The 21,502-nt window shown below is 48.4% G+C and overlaps 1 protein-coding gene across 2 annotated transcripts in view; it reads left to right on the top strand.

Moving 5' to 3' along the window:
• ZBTB7C (zinc finger and BTB domain containing 7C) overlaps nt 1-21,502 on the top strand; it is a 384,349-nt gene that overhangs the window by 226,096 nt on the left and 136,751 nt on the right. The gene's annotated exons all lie outside the window — the stretch shown is intronic.

Raw genomic sequence — 21,502 nt, 5'->3', positions numbered from 1 at the left:
GCAGGTTCAGGCTCTGTTTTGGAGGAATGGTCAGTCCGGTGTGGGAAGACATCTGCCCATGAAACCATGAAAGAACTTGGTGAAAGGGCACGCGTCCTGCTCTGGCCCGTATGGCACAGGCAGAAATGCTGGTGATGGGAGTGGTTAGGGAAGGCATCCTGGGAAAAGGGAGAGCTGAGGTGGGCTGATAGAGGAGGGAGGCTGTTCCAGGGAGAAAGGAACAAGGATGAGGCCCCAGGATGGGAACACCCAATGGCCTACTTGGAGGATGTCATAGACGTGGGTCTAATGGGGAGGGGAGGAAATGCTGATGACACTGGGCAGGACCAGATGGTATAGGGCTTGACATGCCTTCATGAATGGTCCACAAAGAATCAGGATAGCAAGTATCCCTGATCTATGCAAGTAAAATTAGTTTTCTGCCAGTTTATCACTCATTACGTGGAAAAGAATATATAGGTTTTTCAACAAGTTGGAAGTTGTATTCAAGATTAACACAGACACTGGGTAGATTACAAGAAATTCACATGGGGGATACTCCTGTATCTCAGTGAGAGAGAGAGAGATTCCACCTTCTTCAGACGACTGCAGCTGAGGTTCATGAGACCGTGATGGGGTCACACCCTAAGCTTTGGGTAGACTGTCGCCAGGATATTTTCCCCATGTCCACTTGTTTTTCCCTGGAGTTGCTTCTCACGCAGGGAGATCCAGGTACCATGCCCAGGGTGAGGAGCAGCTGGGGTATATTTATTTAACAAAGGTTAATTTAATTATTTGTTCCAAGCAAGCAGAGGATACTTGCTTGTTCTGAACGTCAAGAACAACCAGTATTTATGTGGCATTGCCACTTTGCAGCACACTTGACGGTACTGCCTCATCTGAGCCTCACAAAGGCTCTGTCAGGCAGTGCGATTTTACAGATGAGGGAATCGAGGCTTGAAGAGCTTCAATATTCCATTCGAGATTGCTCAGCAAGTAGAGCCGATGTTCATACTGACTTTCCACTGCGTACCGCTGCATGTCTGATTATGGAGCCGGCCTCTGGGTCTGCTCCTACCTCCTGCTCATTCATCCTGGGGAAGAAGAGAGCTGTGCAGTCTCACCAGGTCTAGCTGTGGGAACTCTGTTCCGAATGGTCACTGTTTTGCTGTGCTGCCTTTCATGGAATGTATGGTATCAGACTGGTGATTTTGACTGGGCAGGAAATTGGTTATGGTTCTGCCCTCAAAGAGGAAGGCTCACGTGTGATCTACCACCAGGGGCCAGCCTCTGGAAAGATACAGGAAGGCAGCATCTGACTGACTTATATTGGGTTCTCTACAAGCAGAGCCTGAGACAAGGATTCAGGCACATGTGATGTAGCAAAAGAGAGCTTTAGGGAAAGCTTGTACGGGAGGGAGGGAAGCAGGGTCAGGAAGGAGGAGCTAAGCAAAGGTGTATCAGAGCAAGTCTCTTTTTGATTGGGTGCCCAGCGGGAAAAAATGGGGTTAAGCAGGGCATCGGTCACAGTTACTACCCTGCCATGAGCATCAGTGCTGTGAAGATAGCCAAAGGTAGTTTTCACCTGACCTGGCAGTGATTTTCATTGCATTTTAAGAGTATCAATATTAAAATAGAAATTGATGGTGTCAAAGTCTGTCTTCACTGAAATAATTATGTGCTCTTTTAAACTATAATTTTATTCTTAATAGGTAATACAGTTCCATGGCCCTAAATGCAAAAGTATCCAAAAGTATGCTGTGAAAAATCTCCATCACACCTCTGTCCCAAGCAGCCTGGCTCCTCCTCCGCTGACAACCAATATTATCCAGATTTTGGGTTACTTTCCGATGACAGTCTATACATACCAATAGTGGTGCAGTTTAGATTTCAAAGTGTTGGTCAGTCCAATTGCAGTATAGTAAGACACCACCCTCTTGGTCCTTAAGAATCAGCAGAACTGGGTCTGTTCCAGAATCAGTTGAGCTGAGGTGTAACTTTTATTTGGAGAGAGAGCATTTCATCAAGTCAGTTCTCAGTGAAATGTTCAAAAGATGTAAAGCCTTTATAAACACTTCCAAACTCCTTTGAGTTACTATATAGAAAATTGATATAAGAATTGAAAATTGCTATTTCCTTATTAAAGCAAATCACCTATAAAGAGCTTGAGATGCTATGTTACAGCCCTTGAAATTCCCAAATATTTTAAATAATATAAACTTCCACGAAATTCACTCATTCAAATCACTGCATTTATCACCTAATGTTTGCATATCATTTAATGACTTGCTGAAATGTGTATTGTTTCCAAAGTCTACTGCAGTGTTAGCACCCTGTGAGTTCTCACTGTGGTTTCCTTTTATGAATTGACTTTACGATTAATATGTAATCTGGACATAGTTTCCTCGACATAGGAGTGGGTCAGTGTATTGTTGGTGAGCTCCCTGTTGGAGGAGGTGTTGAAAGAGCAGCGGGGTCATCTGTCAGCAAAGTCACAAAGAAGTCTATCCTCCGTGACAGGCAGGTTTAGAAGACTTTCAAGTTGCTCTCGTAGCTGAGTCTGGTCTCTGTGGCTTCGTTATCCTTATTTCCTTAGAGGCCATTTACCTTGTGTGAAATGCAGGCTATCGGGCTCACACTGCACACTTACCTTCTGAATTTTTGTTCCACAGGTTTTATGCCTATAAATGTCCACATGGAACTTACTTTGTGATCTCATAGGCCTGGCATGTATGTTTTCCTCTTTCCTGCTCTCTGTCGTGTTTACACTCTCTCTTGGGTCACAAGAAAATCCACCAACTTCTAGCTGACCTGTTCAAGCCCCAAGACAGGTTTTGGTGACACCCCCACAAGGCAATGAAAAAAAATCTCATTTCCGTCCAAGAAATAGAACCATTATCTTGATTGAAATAATATCTTTCCTCAACCTACAACCAGATAAAGCATCAAATTGGTGGAGTTTCCTTATCACTACACAGAGTTAGCAGGACCCAGAATAATGGCCTGTCAGCAACTGCTGGGGGTGGGGGGTGGTGTTCTGTGAGGCAGGGGCCACAGCTCCTGGACTGATGTGGGTTACGTGATGTCTGGTGTAAAGTCTGGTATTGTTATAGTAACAGAGAAGGTACTGTGGTGCCTAGAACTGGGAAAGCAATAAATGCAACTGCTACTATGATTATGATGGTGGTGTTTCATTAGGTAACATCTAACACATATAGCTTCCCTGGTAGCTCAGATGGTAAAGAGTCTGCCTGCAATGCAGGAGACTCAGGTTCGATCCCTGGGTGGGGAAGACCCCCTGGAGAAGGAAATGGCAATCCACCCCAGTATTCTTGCCTGGAAAATCCCATGGATGGAGAAGCCTGGCGGGCTTGGCAGGCTACAGTCCACGGGGGTCGCAAAGAGTCCCACATGACTGAGCGACTAACACTTTCACTTCCACTAACGCATATGGGCAATGGTAGGAGTGACTGAAAGCTGCAGATTATTTAGGATGTCAACTTTGGGGATATGACTGTTCTAGAACGCTGTGTTCACTGACCTGAGAGTCCCAGGACTGCAGTCAGAGTAATGGGGTGACTGGATCTTAGTTTGGGGTGAACAAGCCGAGGTCAGCAAACCAACATCTTTAGGAAGAAAAATGGAAGAGCTGTGGAAAAGGAGGCAGGGCGTCTGGGTTCCAGCCCAGACCACCACTTGTCACCATGCAGCTGGGGCTTTGGGGATCTGAGCTGCCTACCGTTCCAGCAGGGCTACATGTAGATGTCAAGGTGATGTGTGTGCGAAGCCCAGGGCGCGACCTGTTCTCAGTGTCCCTGTTCCCCGTCCACCGAGAGGTGCAGCTCTGCTGTCTCCCAGGCATTTTGGAGGGCTTATTCTGTGACAGGTGTATTCCAACATTTTTCATGTATTAACTCACTTAACCCTCCCAACACTCTTACACATTAGAGACTGCCTTTTACAGGTGAGGAGAAGCAGAGAGGTTCAATAACTTGCCCAGGGCCACACAGTCAGTCAGTGATGGAACAGGGACTTAAAGCCAAGCAGTCTGGTTGGAGCTCTTGAAACCTTAAAATCGGACTAAATAATACAGTTCAAACCTGTGAGGCTTTCCAGTTCAGTTCAGTTCAGTCACTCAGTCGTGTCCGACTCTTTGCGACCCCATGAATCGCAGCACGCCAGGCCTCCCTGTCCATCACCAACTCCCAGAGTTCACTCAGACTCACATCCATCGAGTCCGTGATGCCATCCGGCCGTCTCATCCTCTGTCGTCCCCTTCTCCTCCTGCCCCCAATCCCTCCCAGCATCAGTCTTTTCCAATGAGTCAACTCTTCGCATGAGGTGGCCCAAGTACTGGAGCTTCAGCTTTAGCATCATTCCTTCCAAAGAAATCCCAGGGCTGATCTCCTTTAGAATGGACTGGTTGGATCTCCTTGCAGTCCAAGGGACTCTCAAGAGTCTTCTCCAACACCACAGTTCAAAAGCATCAATTCTTCGGCGCTCAGCCTTCTTCCCAGTCCAACTCTCACATCCATACATGACCACTGGAAAAACCATAGCCTTGACTAGACGGACCTTAGTCGGCAAAGTAATGTCTCTGCTTTTGAATATGCTATCTAGGTTGGTCATAACTTTTCTTCTTTACCAAACCTTAAACAACTAGAATCTTGTGATAGGGAGCAATAAGAATAGTGCTGATGACGACATCTTTGTGATATCCCAGGAGGCATAGAGGTGGTTCTTGTGCAGAAGTGGGACACAGTGGACTCCTAGCCACGGTTCCTGATCTTGGGCACCCGGTAGCTCACATCCTCTTTTGGCTTGGGATCCAGCCAAGCTGTCCCCAGCTGCAGGCGCACAGTAGAGCACCAGCGTGTGAGAGACCTTCCCCATTGACTTGTTCCCAGTCTGGTCCATTCCCCCCATCTTCCTGCAGTGCCCTCCCAGGCCCTGGGGGCTGTGCTGTCTGCCAAGGCTTCCCCAGAGGAGAGGACCATCCCCCACCCCACTCCTGCTTCACTTCCTCTCCCCTCAGGCACATCGTAAGTGAAATGAAAGCCTGTATCTTCAGAATCTTATTTTCGAGAGGAGTGCTGGCCTGCCGGTGAGCGTTCCTGATTACCATGGTAATCACCAGCTGAATGGAGTGATTTTATAATACATTTCCATCAGAAATATGAACAGGTGTGCAAGGGAAATCAACATTTATCAACAAGATAGGTCTTGGGAGATTAATAGTGAATTTAGGATGGCTCAAGGAAACAAAAGGAAGAAAGAAAGAATTCATATGTTTTCTTGCAGTCAAGATCCTTCCAGCCTTATCTCTGATCATTTCCCACCTCATCTCACTCCCACCCCCACCTATGAGCTTTGCACTCACAGTTCTTGCACTTTCCTCTCCTCTCTCCTTTCCAGTCCTTAACCACCTGTCAAAGCCCAGCTCCTCCAGGAAGCCTTCTTTGGTTCACTCAGCCTTCAGGAATCTCTGCTTTCTCTGTCCCTTAGCAGCCCCTCACTGGGTCTGTGTAGCCTCCCTCACTCCCCAGTCAGCTGGGAGGACCCCCAAGGAGACTATACTCATCCGTGTTGCAACCCAGGTCAACAGGCACAGACCCTGCTGAGCCAACTCTTATCAGCTGAGGGCTCTGGTTCCACCCATGGTTCTCAAGGATAATGAGCCTCCACTGAGCTAAGAACCTCATTGTCTTCCTCAGAGACCGATTGAAAACACCAGCACCACCACCACCACCACCACCACCACCACCAGAGGTATCAACCTCAGTGACTCTAGGGCTTGGAGTGCTGAAATCCAGACTTGTGTGTTCCTGAGAGATTAAAGGAATTCCTTGGCATTGTGGTCCTTCTTCCAGAGATGAAGGTTACAGTGGGGAATCCAAGGAAGCTTGCAAAGCGGTTCTGAGCTCTGAGCCTCGGGGTCCCTGAATCATCACTTTCCTCCCTCCCGTACAGAAGTCAGTTCCCGTTCTGGATCTGGGAAACCACACCCCTGCAACCAGGAGGGGCCTTCCTGCTTTGCTGAGGCCACCCTGGGCTCCAAGGAGGCATAGAGGGGAGGATCGGGGGCGGGGGCGGGGAGGCCCTCTAGTGCTGGATGGGGCCGAGGAAGAGGCAGCCTTGCCCGTCTGGCCCTGGACCTTCGTCCTGGGCCCGCAAGTGTCTCAGACCCAGCATGTCAGGGTTTGTCATTGGTATGAGCAGGGGACCAGAGGGACTTGACAGAGGCCTTGGCATGAAAGGCCTTCCTCACTTTCAAGCAGGACAATGCATCAGAGGAGTCGCCAGGCCCACTCTGATGGCGTGAGAGGCATTAGCTAATATTTTTATTTTAATAGAATGAATAATAAAGAGCTCGCCTGTCTCTTGGAACTAATTTTGAAGAACGGGTTCTGCCACACGTTCCCCTGGTTGAATCAGGCTCCGAAAGAATGGATAACAAAAGATTTAACCAGAAAGAAAAGGCATTCCTCCACCAACTTTTCTCTCTTTTAATTCCCTTCTTGTCATGCGCCTCAGTTAACAGTAACTTATGAAAAGATGAAATAGAGTTGGAACAGGAGGCCCTGAGCCTCAGAAGAGGGCTCAGGCGGCAGCCCTTGCTTTTTGTTCTGCGGCATGAATGCCTTCGCGGTGGGTCCCCTCACTGAGCCGGGTGCACGGGCCTGGAGGGCAGACATGTACGACAGTCTCCGGGTGGGGTGGCGGCAAGGGGGGTGCCTGGCCTCCCTCCGCAGGTGTCTGCTGGAGGCAGGGGCTGGCGGGAAGCAGGAGGCGGTCTCAAAGTGAGCGATTTGAAGGGAGTTGAGTCTGAAGGCCTGTGCAGGATGTCGGGGATCCCCAGCCCCCAGTGCAGTGCCCCGGGGCTTTTGACACTGCGATTGAAGGGGCCGGGGGCGCAAGGGTGCTGAAAGCAAAGGCAGTCAGGGTGCTGTGGAGGGGACCACCTCCCGGGCCGTGACCTGAGGGGTCCCTGAAGACAGAGAGACAAGGCATTAAACACCCAACCTCCCTCTCTCCCTCCCTGCAGGCTCTTCTGGGGCCTCCATTGGCTGCAGGCTGTAGGGGCACAGCCTCTGGGCAGAGCCAAGCGCCAGGGGCAGAGTGAGCCCAGAGGGGCAACTAGGGAGAGCAGCGTAGCGCCTCTGCCCTCATGACATCCTGGGGGCAGGGGGGTGGCCCAGCACCCTTGTCAGGGTCTAGAGTCTTGGAGTCGATTTCAGGGCCTTCAGGGAAGTCCCCAGCCTCTTCTCCAGGGACCACCATTCTTTTCACCAAACGTATTGTCACCGCGGCTCCACTGGAGAGGGGCGCTGGGGCCATGCTGAATGCACACTGGAGTGCCCCGTCTGATGCCTCACTGGAAGGAGCTCTGGCAAGAGAGCCGCCAGGAGTGGGCCCTGAAGGAGACGCTAGCTGAAGAAAAGTGGGGGTCAGGGCCAGAGCAAAGGGCACAGAGGCTCAGCCCGCCAAAGCCTAGCCTGGGACAGTGCCTGTCTGGGGTCACAGTCCTGCGAGAGCCTCCACTCCCCCCACCATGGCTGTCGGAGCCACAGGCAGCTCTCAGCTCTGCTCCCCACAGAGCTCAGGGTGATCCTGCCCTTCCCACGGCCGGCCAGCTTAATCTGAGAGCAAAGCCGGGCCTGCACAGTGTTTCACTTGTCCAGCAACCCGTGAGGTGGGAGCACAGACGGAGATGTGAGGCTCTTGCTCAAGGCCACACTGAACCCAGATGCTTGATTTATGAGCTGCCCCCTGGTCTGGCTGCCTGCCCGGGGTCTTCTGGCAGAGGAGGGTCTGCACCTGCAGAGAAGGGAACATCATTCAAGTGTTGGAACTTCCAATTAAAATTGTTCTATTAGGAAATAATTTCAAGTTAAAGAGAAACTGCAAAAAATAAAAAGAAGACCCTTACATCTTTGTATTCTAGACCCACCGATTGTTACAATCTTACCCCGTTCCCTTTATAATCTTTGCTCTCTCACTGTATCACTTGTATCTCTCTCTCTCTCACACACACACACACATTTGGTCTGAACCACTTGAGGGTGTTACCCCTAAATACTTCAGGATGTGTTTTCTAAGGATAGGCGTATTCTCTAGCATAATCATAGCATGGCTGATCAGTGCATGTAACATGAATGCATACTCTTGTCTAATTACTAGTCTACCTGTTGTGTTTTGATTTTATCAGTTAAGCTCATGATGCTCTTTACGGCACGTCCTTGTCCACTGAAGATCCTGTCTAGGGTTGGATGTTGCTTTGTTATGTCTCTTTGGCCTCCTTTAACCTGGAACATTTGTGCAGCCTCTCTTGGTCTATTAGGACTTTGAGATGTGTAAAGAATACCAATGCTCCCTTACTTTCCATAAAATGTTCCTCATTTTGGGTTTGTCTGATGTCTCCTTGTCGTTAGACTCAGGTTATACATTCTTAAGAGATGCCTGCCTGCACTGCCTTGGCTCTTCTCAGGCAATCACACCAGGAATCACTCACTGGTCCCCACTGGTGATGTTAATTTTGAACTGCCAGTCAAGGTATTGCCAATTTCTCCACTATATGAGGATCATTGTTTTTTTCTCCCTTAAACCTAGCATGCAGTCTATAGGAAGACTGCAATGATGCAAGTCCCTACTCTTCATGGATGTAGTATCCATTGATGACTCATGCCCGATCCCATGGTTAACACGATGGTTGCTGCAAATCAATGCTTTTCCAGGTTCAGCATTACTTCCATGTTTACCAGTTGGCCCTTGGCTTTCTACTGTAACAGTAGAATTTATTTGTGCTGCAAATAGTATACATTTACTATTGTAAGCAATAAAATGTATTTATTTGTCTGTCTGGTGAAGTTCTGTTTTTCCAAGACTTTATTAATATTATTTTTCACTGTACTCAATTATTTTGGGGATTAAGCTGCTGCCCCGGAGTTGACCAGTAGAGGAGCCCCTGTAAGTTGACTCCCATAATATTTTGATATGTCACCAGTCCTGTTATGGAACACTTTCTTGCTCTCTGGCATAACAAGAGGTTCCAGGCTCATCTTGTACCTGCCTGGTCCTAGCCCTGCAATCAATCATTTCTCTAAGAAGCCTTGCTTCCTTTTAGTGGAGAATGGTATTAGAGACCAAGATCTGGGCTCTGAGTGTGCTCACGGCTACTGATGTCTTTGCTTCTTGGCCCTTTTAAGGGATAGAACTAGAAAATATAAATATGCATAAACACATAAACATAACTTTCATAATACATGTATACACATGTGCACATAGATACGCATATACATTTACATATTCACTTGTGAGACATTATGAGCCCACACCAGTACTTCCAAATCCAATCTACTTCCACAGGGTTGCTTTTTGTCTTGCCCCATTCCATATTTATATGTTTTTCTTCCATAGTGAAAACTCAGGTTCCCCAAACCATCAACACATTCACTCACTCATTTAATTCTGTGTTAAGTGTAAAATAGCATCAGAATTGTTTCACCTACACTGCTACAGTCAACAAATTTAGTTCCCTTACTCCAACCCCTCTCTGCTGTTAGATTTTATTTATTTTTTTCAGTTTTCTTTCAATTTTAAGGATTTCCCCTTCCCATTCTTATTGATTTAATTTTTAAAAAAAATAGGTTGAATACTAACATACTTTTTAAAGTCAGAACTACACAAAAAGGTATACTAGGAAAACACTTTCTCCTGTGTTCCTTCTACCCCATCTCCCCCTGGTAGGAAGTCAGCTTAATTGTTTGATATTTACACTTCTATTGCTTTCTATGAAAATAAGCACTTTTTATGTGTTTTGAAATTTTCCCTTCTTTTTTACACAAAAAAATACTATGTCATATATGCTTTTTAAACACTTTGCTTTATGTATTCAGTCTCCTGGAAAACACTACATACCATTCATAGAGGTCTTCCTCATTCTTTTTATAGCTGCATAGTACTCCGTGTGCATACTATAGTTTATCCAACCACTGTCCTAGGTATGACCATAAAATGATTATAAATAATGCTGCAAAGCTTGTGTGTGTGTGTTGGAAGTATATCTTCAGGGTAAATTTATTAGAATGAATAATTGAAGAGTAAATGTGTATGGAGTTTTGTAAGATATTTCCAGGTACCCTTTCATGGGGTTGTGCCAATTTGCATTCCTACCTGTTTCCTCATAACATTGCTAAAGAAGGTACTGTCAAGTTTTGAAACTTTTGCCAATGTCATGAGTATGAATGGTATCTTAGTGTAGTTTTAATCTGCATTTATCTTTTTATGTGTGAAGTTGAATATTTATATATTTAAGGATATTATTTTTATTCCTTTTGTAAGTAGTATGTTCTTTTGCCCATTTTTCTATTGCCCACTTTTCTACTGGGATTTTGGTCCTTTGTGCCTCAATTCATAACAGCTTTTTTAAAAACCAAATAGTGATATTAAATCTTATCTACAATATATGTAGCAAATATTTTCTCCCCATTTATCTTTGATTTTACTTATGGTGTTTGCCATATAATTTAAAATTTTTTATATAGTAAAATTCATCAACCTCTTACAGCCTCTGGATTTTCAGTCATAGTTGGAAAGCATTTTCCTACATCCATGTGGAAATATCATTTTTGATGGCTATATAATATTTACATGCAAAGATAAACCATCATTTTTATATAGATTCTAAGATGAATTGGAGTTCCTAAGCAGATGGGGCAGAGGGAAGAAGAATGCAGGGGGGGGGGGTAGCTTGAAGGTTGGAGGTTTGAAAGCCTTGCACCTTATTGGTTTCAGGATGAGGGCAGAGGAAGAGTGATCCCTGCCTTGCACTCATGCAAGGAATCATGTCTGGCCCCCATGACATGCTCCAGTGTCAAGACACACAAAAGAGGGCTATGGGAATTTCAGAGGACTGACAAGTATCCTTTGGGCTGGACACAGAGACACTGGGACAAGGCTGGGAACAGGGTGAGGCAAACACATTTGGCAAATTTAAGGAGGTCTCATTCTCAGAGTTGTGCAAGTGCAGGGCTGGCACCTGGAAGTGAGGGTCTCCTTAAATTTTGTTCCCTGAGCATCTCACCTGCCTCCCCTGGTCCTTGCCCTTCTTTAAGGGAGGAGCAAGACATGAACTGGGCCTGAGTAAAAGTAGAAATAAATGCATGGGGCCAGGGAAGTACTGCCAGCCTTGGCTGAGCCAGTAGGAGAACCATGCTCTGTCTATCAGCTGTTGCTGTTGTTCAGTTGCATTCAACTCTTTGGGACCCCATGAACTGCAGCATGCCAGGCTTTCCTGTCTTTCACTTTCTCCCAGAGTTTGTTCAAACTCATGTCCATTGAGTTGATGATGCTGTCCAACCATCTCATCCTCTGTTGCCCCTTTTTCCTCCTGTCCTCAATCTTTCCCAGCATCACGGTCTTTTCCAAATAAATTGACTCTTCACATTGGGTGGCCAAAGTATTAGAGCTTCAGCTTTAGCATCAGTCTTTCCAATGAATGTTCAGGGTTGATTTCCTTTAGGATTGACTGATTTGATCTCCTTGCTGTCCAAAGGACTCTCTAGAGTCCTCCAGCACCACAGTTCTAAAGCATCAGTTCTTCGGTGCTCAGCCTTCTGTCCATCAGCTATGCTGTGCTGTGCTTAGTTGCTCAGCCGTGTCTGACTCTTTGTGACCCCATGGACTGTAGCCCGCCAGGCACCTCTGTCCATGAGGATTCTACAGGCAAGAATACTAGAGTGGGTTGCCATGCCCTCCTCCAGGGGTTCTTTGCAACCCAGAGATCGAACCCAGATTTCCTACATTGCACGTGAATTCTTCACCATTTGAGCCACCAGGGAAGCCCAAGAACACTGGAGTGAATTGCCTAGCCTTTCTCCAAGGGATCTTCCTGACCCAGGAATTGAACTCGGAATCTCCTGCATTGCTGGCAGATTCTTTATCAGCTGAGCTACCAGGAAAGTGTTCTAGCCAAATCAGAAAGTGGCATGGTGCTGGGAAGGTGGTGTGGGAGAAGTCTGAACTTCATTCTGGTGTTGGAAAGCCACTGCAGGACTTTAAGAAATTCAAGAAATTCTGCCAAATTGGGGGAAATGGGGCTAAAAATCGTCTCATCCCAGAGCCGATGTGAAGATTATATAAGACAATCAAAGTAAACGCTTGCTGTTGGCACGGGCCTGACATGGAGTGGAAGCTCAGTAAATACGAGTTTCCTGTGTTTGGAGGGCATCTACTGATTTTCTTAATCAGGTTTCGAGTCTAATGCCCTTGACACCATGGGACTGTTCAAATCTCAATGTGGAGGTAGAAAATTATAACAAACAAACCTGAAAGGAAATTAACTGTTCACCTACCTCTGGAAGAGGGAGATGGGATTATTCTAGGCATCTTCAAGGGATCTGTTTTACAGAAATGGAAAGTGAGGCCCAGCAAGGGTCTCACAGTGTATTAATGGCCCACAGTGGGCGAATGTATTCCCACAGATCCCCTCAAGACAGACACGGATGCTCACTCCCCCTCTGCCCTCGGCCCACCCTCCCCCAGCCCTGGAAAGCGCAGGAGCTGTGTGCCAGAGGCTCTCCCAAGAGCCTCGCCAAGTGTTTCCTCCCTGAACCGTGCTGACCGGAAGGGAGGAAAAGCTAGGAGACGGAAGACAGGGCTGGGGGACAGCAGGCAGCTCCGCTGCCCTCCCCACCTCCAGCCCTCCAGGGAGGGCTGGCCGAAGGACCCCAGGCCTGTCACTACTCCCCTCCTCTTCCCGTCAGCAGAGGCCCAAAGAAGCCTGTTCCCTCGGCCCCGTGTGTCCTGTCAATCAAATGTGTGGGAAAAATAATAAGTCTGCAGCCCCATGGCTGGAACTCGTCCTTCAGAGCTCGCTTATCTGCTCTCCCCGGGCTCCCACTGATTGAGGCCAGGAGGTTGGCTGAATCTCCCAGACCACATTTGAAGAGGGAGGGCAGGCGGATGCCGGCCCCACTCCCAATTCTGCAGCAGCAGGGCTCTCCCCTCCAGCCGTGTCAGTGCTCAAGCTCTCCTGAGAGATCTAAACCCTCCCGGAGCGGAGGCCCGCCAGCCCTTCCTCCTGCTCCGCCAGGCTCGTGGAAATTGGCCATCCTCTGGCCTGCCTCGTGGTGCTTAAGCGAAGCGCCCACCTCAGTCTCGTCTTCCCACCAGGGGGCTGCCTCAGGTCCATCTTGAATTCTTTAGCCTCTGTCCCTGGCCCGAGGCCCATCTGTCCTTAATGGCCCAACCCAGTGTCACCTCGTCCCAGGCGCCTTTCTCCACTCTGGTCAGAACACACATTGCCCCTCTGCCCACAGCCTGCACACAGAGGTTTCAACATCTTGGGCAGGATTTGGCATGTCTGTCTTTTATTGGAGGTGGTCGTGAAGGGACGGTCTGGCCCTTTCAGTACGAACTGCCTAAGAGCTGGGGCTATTTCTCAATCAGCTTTGAATCCCTCCTAGTGCTAAGCATAGAGCGTCAGTGTTGATCGAACCTCAGAAATGCAAGTAAAAAGACTACAGTCTTTAAAGACAGGAGGAATTAACCTTGAAATATGGCTGGACATTTGCTGAATGGCTTTGGGAAAACCACTTAACTGTCTGAGCTTCTACTTGCCCATCCGTTCAATGGGACAATCACATGTGCCCACTGATGGCGTGGGCAGCGTGCCCAGCACAGAACCTGGTCCCAGTAGGCACACATCCCCTCACTCACAGATGCTTACTGTGCGTCTTCTGTATGCCACGCTGCAGGGCAGCCAGAGGGCGACAGCAAAGACTTGAGTGCACTTGTGCAAAGTGAAGTTGAGAGTGCACTCTGGCCGGCCTGTGCTGGGGCTGGTGGGCCAGTAAGCACTCCCACCGTGGGGGCAGTGTTTTTTTCCTAGGCCTTTCCAACCAAACAGCTGCTGAGATCAGCTATCAGATGGATGATTTCTAGGGTATTTCTGACAAAGAAGAGGGCCTGGCCTAGCAAGGAAGTGACGGCTGAGAGGGAGAACGTGAACGAACATCGCTCAGTCATGTCCAACTCTTTGTGAGTCCATGGAATTTTCCAGGCCAGAATACTGGAGTGAGTAGCCTTTCCCTTCTCCAGGGGATCTTCCCAACCCAGGGATCGAACCCAGGTCTCCTGCATTGCAGGCAGATTCTTTACCAGCTGAGCCACCAGGGAAGCCCAGGAAGGGAGGGCTGAGAGGGAGAGGGGAATTCAAAAAGAAACAAGAGATCTGAGTTCCTGACCTCACAGAGCTGGTGCCCTGTCACACCCAGCGCTCTCCAGGACGGGACAGACGGCCAAAGCAGGCCTGGGTTCCTCCTTTGGGGAAACCAGGAGTCAGCCAGCTGGGGTAGGAGCCCCGGAGAATGGCTTTGTCCTGCTCTAGGAACCAGGCCTGGGAGCTCTGTAGGCAGAGGGTCTGCAGGTACAGGCAGGGCTGAGGGAGAGCAAGTGAGACCCCAGGCTGTCTTCAACTGCTGCCACAGGAGCTTTAGGACCTAAGCCCAGGAAGGTCGGGCCGCCAACCCCAGGTACTAAGACTCCACTCCCAGTTGAGCACGGGCTGTGTGCCGAGCCCATTGCGCATTCCCTGCGGGATTAGGAAGTGAAGAGTACCCACCCTGATGGGAGGCGGGCGATCTTCCCGAGGGAAAGCACCACACCCATCTCCCAAAAGAGATGCTTTGGGATCAACCTCAATTGGCCTCTGCGGCCACGGGCACGCAAGTCTCCAGTCACCCGTCTGTGCAGAGAGGCTGGGCACAGAGGGCTGGGGTGAGCCCAGGAAAGGCTCTGGGGGAGGCACCCGTGGAGTCAGGCCTGCAAGGATCCCGTAGACGTTTGCCCTTACTTACTGCACTGAGGTGGCCATCTCCGAACATCTGAGGATCAGCAGGAAGAACACCCCCCTTCCTCACTGCAATAGCCAAACCACAGGAACCTGAGCGCATCTGGAAATGCTCATCTCTGAGGGTGCCTGTTGGTTTGGTGTGCCCTCCTGGCAGGAGAGTATTTCTCTTTCCTACTGAGCCTCTCTGCCTCCCCTCAGCCCCACATTTCTCATGTAGATAGACCACAAGGCCCCAGCTCTCATCCCAGGCTGCCTGTCCTTCTCTGGAGAGGCTGCCAGGCCCACCTATGTGCAGTAAGGCTCTCTCTCCATTGATGGGCCCCGGTGCCCCTGTGCAATAGGAAGACTACATCCCAGGCAGTCAGGGTGGAGGGGGGCTGTTCTGGCATCTGCCTGGTAAGGCAGTGCCTTGTTCCCCTCCTTGCTGAGGGTACAGGGGAGGCAGCTAGGCACTGAGGAAACCCACCACTCCATGTGCGGGCAGAGACAGCACCTTGATGGCTGACCTCCGCTTTCATGGGTTTTTCTGGGGGAAGGTTGCCTTTGGGATGAGCAGAGTTTAAATGGGGCTTTCACTGAATCGAGAATGGAATGACATTTTAATTGCATATCTGACAAGTTAAGAGAAATGAGGGATGGGGGAGTAGACGGAGCCAGGGAAACACAGAGTCCTTCCCTCCAGTCTCCCTCATAGCTGGGAGAACAGACAATTTGAAAGTGAAAGTGGGCATTATTATAATTGTTAGAGGAAACAGGTATAAAATGAGACTTTCCTGGGGAACATGAGACTTCAGGGGCCACTATAATTGGCTATATGCTCTCTCCTCCGTTTTTCCCGTGATAAGAAAGAAAGAAAGGCTCCCTGACCCTCTCTGGGTAATTAATGGGTTGTATAGCCCTGAGGATATCGCCTCACCTTTTTGGCCCTTGGCTTCCTCATCCATAAATTTTATTCATTTGTTCTGCACGTGTTATCTTGTGCCCTCCACACACAAGGCAAAATGCCAGCTGCTGGAACTTCAGAAGGGACCACGACAGGGCCCCGGCACTAGTCCAGCTTTCTCAGAACTCTGGGGTCCCTGCCCCCTCCAGAGACACCGCTCCAGCCCACGGAGTCGTCCAGTCTGGTTTGGGGGAGCCGAAGGAGTTCAGTGCCAGCAGGGTGACGCTGTCTCTTCGGCCTCACTGGTGAGTGGTACAGGTAATGGCCAGGAAAGGAGCCTGGGAGGCGAGAACATTGTGCTCATCTTGTGAAAGAGGAACCTGAGACTCCAAGAAACAGATTGGTGTGATCGGCAGTCCACAGGCAGGAGGTGGAGCAATTGAGATTCAAACCCAAAGCCGCCTGGCTGGCAACTCCTCACTCCTCCTTTGCGCTTCCCCTTTCTATCGTCTGCCCCTTGCTTGCCTCCCGCTCCCAGCCCTCACGCAGCTGTCTGGCCAGCAGACTCTGTGGCACAGACGGGCCCCCATGGAGACAGGGCAAGAGCCCCAGAGCAGCTGTCACACACACCAAGGGCTGCTAAGGGGGTCTTAGCTCAGCCACTTTCCTTCCGTCCTCTCAAATTCCACAGCTGGGAAGCAGACCCACTGACACCTCTGTTTCAAATCTTCTACAGTGGAGAGGGTGGTGAAGAAGGGTGCGATAAATACTATGATAAATATAATGGAACAGCTTGGAGAAAGAGGAAGGTCTAAGAAGCTATTTTTATGCCTGATGCCAAAGACACAAGACCCCGTTCCTTATGCAACTTCTACTAAAATATCAGCTAGAAAACGTTCCTAGATGGATATATGATTTGTCCAAGGTCTCACAGGACAGATGACTGAACCTCAGGTCTTCTCTCTCAATCCAGTGCCCTTCCTCTAAAATATCTGCCCCTCTTTTCTTTATAAGCACCTACCAGCTGGTTTTTATATTTAAAAAATCATCAGTGAGATCGGACCGTGTAAATAATTTTAGTGAACATTTATACTTCATGGTTTTCCTTATTGGTTCAGAGGAATTCTTTGTATATTTTCGGTTCACGCCGTGTCTGTGATACATAATAATGCAAGTGCTTTTCACTTAGATTATTGACTTTTAACTTGTACATGGTATCTTTATCGTAGAAAAGTTCAAGCTTTAATCTCATCTATCATGTTTTTCCCCATTATGGTTTGTGTCATGTTTAGGAAAATCTGCACACTGACCATGTGTTTGTCAAAAACAAATTGGCTGGAGCTTCAGGATCAGAGGGCCTCCCTTGTGGCTCAGCTGGTAAAGAATCCGCCTGCAACACGGGAGATCTGGGTTTGATCCCTGGGTTGCAAAGATCCCCTGGAGAAGGGAATGACGACCCACTCCATTATTCTTGCCTAGAGAATTCCATGGACTGTATAGTTCATGGGGTTGCAAAGAGTCGGACACAACTGAGTGACTTTCACTTTTACTTTTCAGGATCAGAAAGCTTTGGTGCAGAAATCCAGAAAGTAAACATTTTCCGAGGGCTTCTTTGTAGGAGGCCTTTGACCAGGAGGCCCTGGACCTACTCAGCCATTATCTTGGACACCTGACCCAGCACCCAGCTCCTGTGCCAGGCTCTGGCTGTTTCCCACAGATTGAGGTCTGGCTTATAAGCTCAGCGAATCAAATATTGACCGGGACAACCCCAGGAGTGTGTTTTCCTGGTCACCAAAGCCAAATCAAGACATAGGGGCTTGTTTTCCCTTTCTGTGGCCCTGTCCTTCTCCCCCGTCTCTTCCCTACACTCTGAAAGCGATCTGAAAATCTACCAAAACTGTTTTATGTGGGTGGGGACCTTTATTTGACTGTTGCTGCTTTTGTGGGAAACTTTTCACAGAGCCGAATACAAAAAATTATCTTTTCAAACATACCATTCAGTGTAATTTTATAAGATCTGCAGTAATTGTTCTAGCATCTTCTCCAAGAAAACTTGAAATCCAGTGATTGCTGTGTCATAAAAGAAGCAAGAAGCTTGGGTAACCAGAAAGAGACTATTAATCCTGTTGGGGCTCATCCTTACTAATTCATTGTTTCTGGCAAGGTGGGGAGAAAGATTGTTTTGAAAAGCTTCTTGGAAGGACTGAGAGTCCATTGGTGTGTGTATACACACACACACACACACACATGTACACACATACCCAGCAATACAGTGGCCTGCATTTAACATTTCCAGACAGGTAACCCAAGCACCTGGGGCTTCCCAGGTGGCACTAGTGGTAAAGAATCTGCCTGGTAATGCAAGAAACATAGGAGACATGTGTTCAATCTCTGGGTTGGGAGGATCCCCTGGAGGAAGACAGGGCAACACACTCCAGTATTCTTGCCTGGAGACTCCCATGGACAGAGGAGTCTGGCGGGCTACAGTCCATGGAGTCTCAAAGAGTCGGATACAACTGAAGTGACTCAGCATGCATGCACAACCCAAGCATTCAGATCTGTGCTGAATCTTGCTGCCTTTGGTGTTCCTGTATCATAGGAACACATACTCTTTGTTGGCAGAACTAAGTAAGGGTCCACTCCGAAAAGAAGAGGCAAGAAATGAAGGCCCTGGTAAGGGAGCAGCTGGCAGGGGAAGGAGCTGGGCCAGAGGCTCAGAATAGCTGGTCCTGGCGCCAAAGGGTGAAAAGGGCAGAGGAAATGGGTAGGCTGGGGCCCGTGGGAGGGGCGGCCTGGGCTGGGAGGGGACGCAAGGGTGGTGTGCCGCTGTGGCCTAGAGATCACTGGTCCATGGGAAGTTTTCAAAGTAGAGATTCAGGCGTGGGTGGGAGGCCTGGGAGGGTGGAGGAAGGGTCTGGACTTTGCCTCCGGCCAAGGAGGGACCGGACACAGCACTACCTCCGGATGGCCATTGTGTGGGGAGCTGCGCTCACAGCTCTGGTCCGAGACCAGATCCTCCTGCCGATGGAGGAATGGGCTGTCCGTGGACGGGGCTGGGCAGCAGGGACACAGCGTGAAGAGCTTCCTCCCGTTCAGTGAGGACAGCCCCGCTGAGCCTCCGCCTTGCTTGGTTTTCAGAGGATGCCCAGTGTCAGTGACCGCGATGCCTGAGTCCGAGAGGGTCTGTTGCAGCATAGATGGTAGATTCCAGGGCCACTTCAGCAGAACCATCACCAAGTGCTTTTAAAGCACCAACCAGGCACCCTCTGAACTCTTCTGAAAAGAAGCGACCAAGTGAAATGCAATAAGCAAATGTAGAAAAGATAAAGTCAGAGCCTTTGCACTGTGGTTTGTTGTTTTTTTAAACTTCCAGTCCAGGTGGATTTATTAGTCTCTTTATGTATTTTTTTTTCCTTTTGCACTGTGGTTTTGATTTGCATTTCCCTGATGATTAGTGATGCTGAGCATCTTTTCAGTCTGGGAGCCAGTTAGAATCCCAGAATCTCGGGACCGCGAGGAGATTTTTCAAAGGGCTTGGATCCCACTCTCCCACCCTTGCTTCCTCTGACTGAACGTGGAAGTGACAAGGAGCTCCTTGTCACCTTGCCCACTGAGGTCCTGCCTTTCACCTCTGAGCAGCCCTGAGTGCTAGAAGGAGGCTGAGCCATCCACTGGGAGTCAGAAACAGGCTCCAGCTCCACCGAGGGCCCCCGATCCTCGTCTCCAGAGTGGTCAGCACCACCCCTGCCTTGCAGGGCTGTGGTAGCAACGTCCCACACTCAGGGCTCTGGGTGTGCTCGCAAAGAGCTTGACTTGCTCACCTGCCTCCCCAAGCTGCAGTGGGAGCATGAAGTGAAACAAGCATGTGAACACTTCTTCGTCCTTGACTCTGTTTCTTCCAGAGAGCTCTGATGTCATCTGCACAGAGCTCTGCAAGGGAGCTGTTAGGGTATTTGTCTTCTTTCTTCTTTTTTTTAAATTGAAGTATAATTGACCTATAATATTATATTAATTTCAGGTATACAACTCAGTGATTCGATATTTTTATATACTATGAAATGATCACAAAAGTCTTACCATCTGTCACCATACAAAGTTGTTACAGTCTCATTGACAGTATTCCCTATGCACTACATTATATCCCTGTGACTTACACATTTTATAACTGGAAGTTTATGCCTCTACGTTTTCCTCACCTGTTTCACTCATCTCCTCCACCCTGCTCCCCTCTAGAAACCACCTGTTTTCTTCTGGAACTGTAAGTTTGTTTCTGTTTGGTTTGTTTGCTTTTAGATTCCACATGTAAGTGAAATTATACGGTATTTGTCTTTGTTTGACTTATTTCCCTTTCACCTAATACCCTCTAGGTCCATTGATGTTGCTGCAAATGGCAAGATGTTTTTTCCCTTTTATGGTTGAACAATATTCCATGGTATCTATCTATACCACATCTTCTTTATTCATTTATCTTTTTTGATGGACTCTTAGGTTTCTTTCATACTTTGGCTTTTGTAAATAGTGCTGCAGTGAACATTGGGTGCATATATCTTTTTGAATTAGTGTTCTCATTTTCTTCATATAAATAGCAGAAGTGGGACTGCTAAATCAAACAGTAGTTCCGGTTTTAACTTTTTCAGTGGCACTCCATACAGTTTGCCACCGTGGCAGCACCTATTTGCGTTCCCGCCAATAGTGCATGAGCGTTCCCTTTCTCTACATTCTTATCAACATGAGGATGTTATTTCTTGTCTTTTTGATGACAGCCATTCTGACAAGTGTGAGATGCTATTTCAGTTCCCTGATGATCAGTGATGTTGAGCATCTTTTCACGAGCCTGTTGGCCATCTGGATGTCTTCTTTGGAAAACTGTCTCTTCAGGTCTTCTGTTCCTTTTTAAATTGGATTTGTCTTTTTTGGATAATGAGTTGTTAAGACTCTGTTTCACTTTGTAGGGGAATAAACTCAGGTGCAGAGAAGTTGAGTGATATGTCCAAGGATATGCATCCAGCCTGTGATGGTGAAGCAGAGACGGAAAGTCTGGTACTGCAGCCTCGCATGCTTCCCACCCAGTGCCTTGCCTCTCCCAAGGGAGACCAAGAGACAATACCAATCAGAGGGGTTGCAATGCAATTGCATTAAACTCTTCCCCCCATGACAACTGAAGGAAACATCACAGCTACCCTTTCCTGAGCACCTGCCACAGGCCAGGCAGTTGATCTCACCAGCGCATCCCAGAAACACCCTCCCAACAGAGGGGGCAGTGCACACTGTGATTCCTAAAGAACCACAAACATGGCTCCCGGAAAGCTAGAAATGCCCTGGAAGTTGCCTGTTTTATCTTTTAAAAGCAATGCAAGTTTTTCATTCTCCTCCATAATCATCTCTACTTTTTTAAATATAAAAAGGACTCATTTCCCCCCAAAGAGTTGAGTAGAATTGAGTGTCAGGGAGATGCTGTGTCTCTGCATAGCTCTGCCACACGCCCAGGTTACAAGTCACAGACACGCCTCGCTCTGGTCCTGAGGACAGCCCACAGGCAGTGGGCACTGTCATATCCACTTTACAGATGAAGCACTGGGGCTCAGGATGGTTGAGCCGTCTGTTATAGATTGGCTAGAAGGTGGCAGCCCCAGGACTCTAGTGCAGAGTGCTTTCCACTGTGCGTGCACCCTGAAAGACAGTGCCCCCGCAGTGTGGTACATCACGTGATGTAGATTGAAAAGGACCTAGTGGAGCTGGAGAGGAACCACTGGGGAGCGGGAAGGCTTTGAGGGGAGCTGGGGTGC

This window comes from Capra hircus, chromosome 24 (assembly GCF_001704415.2).
Source record: "Capra hircus breed San Clemente chromosome 24, ASM170441v1, whole genome shotgun sequence".
NCBI classification, from domain to species: domain Eukaryota; kingdom Metazoa; phylum Chordata; class Mammalia; order Artiodactyla; family Bovidae; genus Capra; species Capra hircus.
Note: the sequence above shows the minus strand (reverse complement) of the source record. Positions and strands in the feature narration are given on the sequence as shown.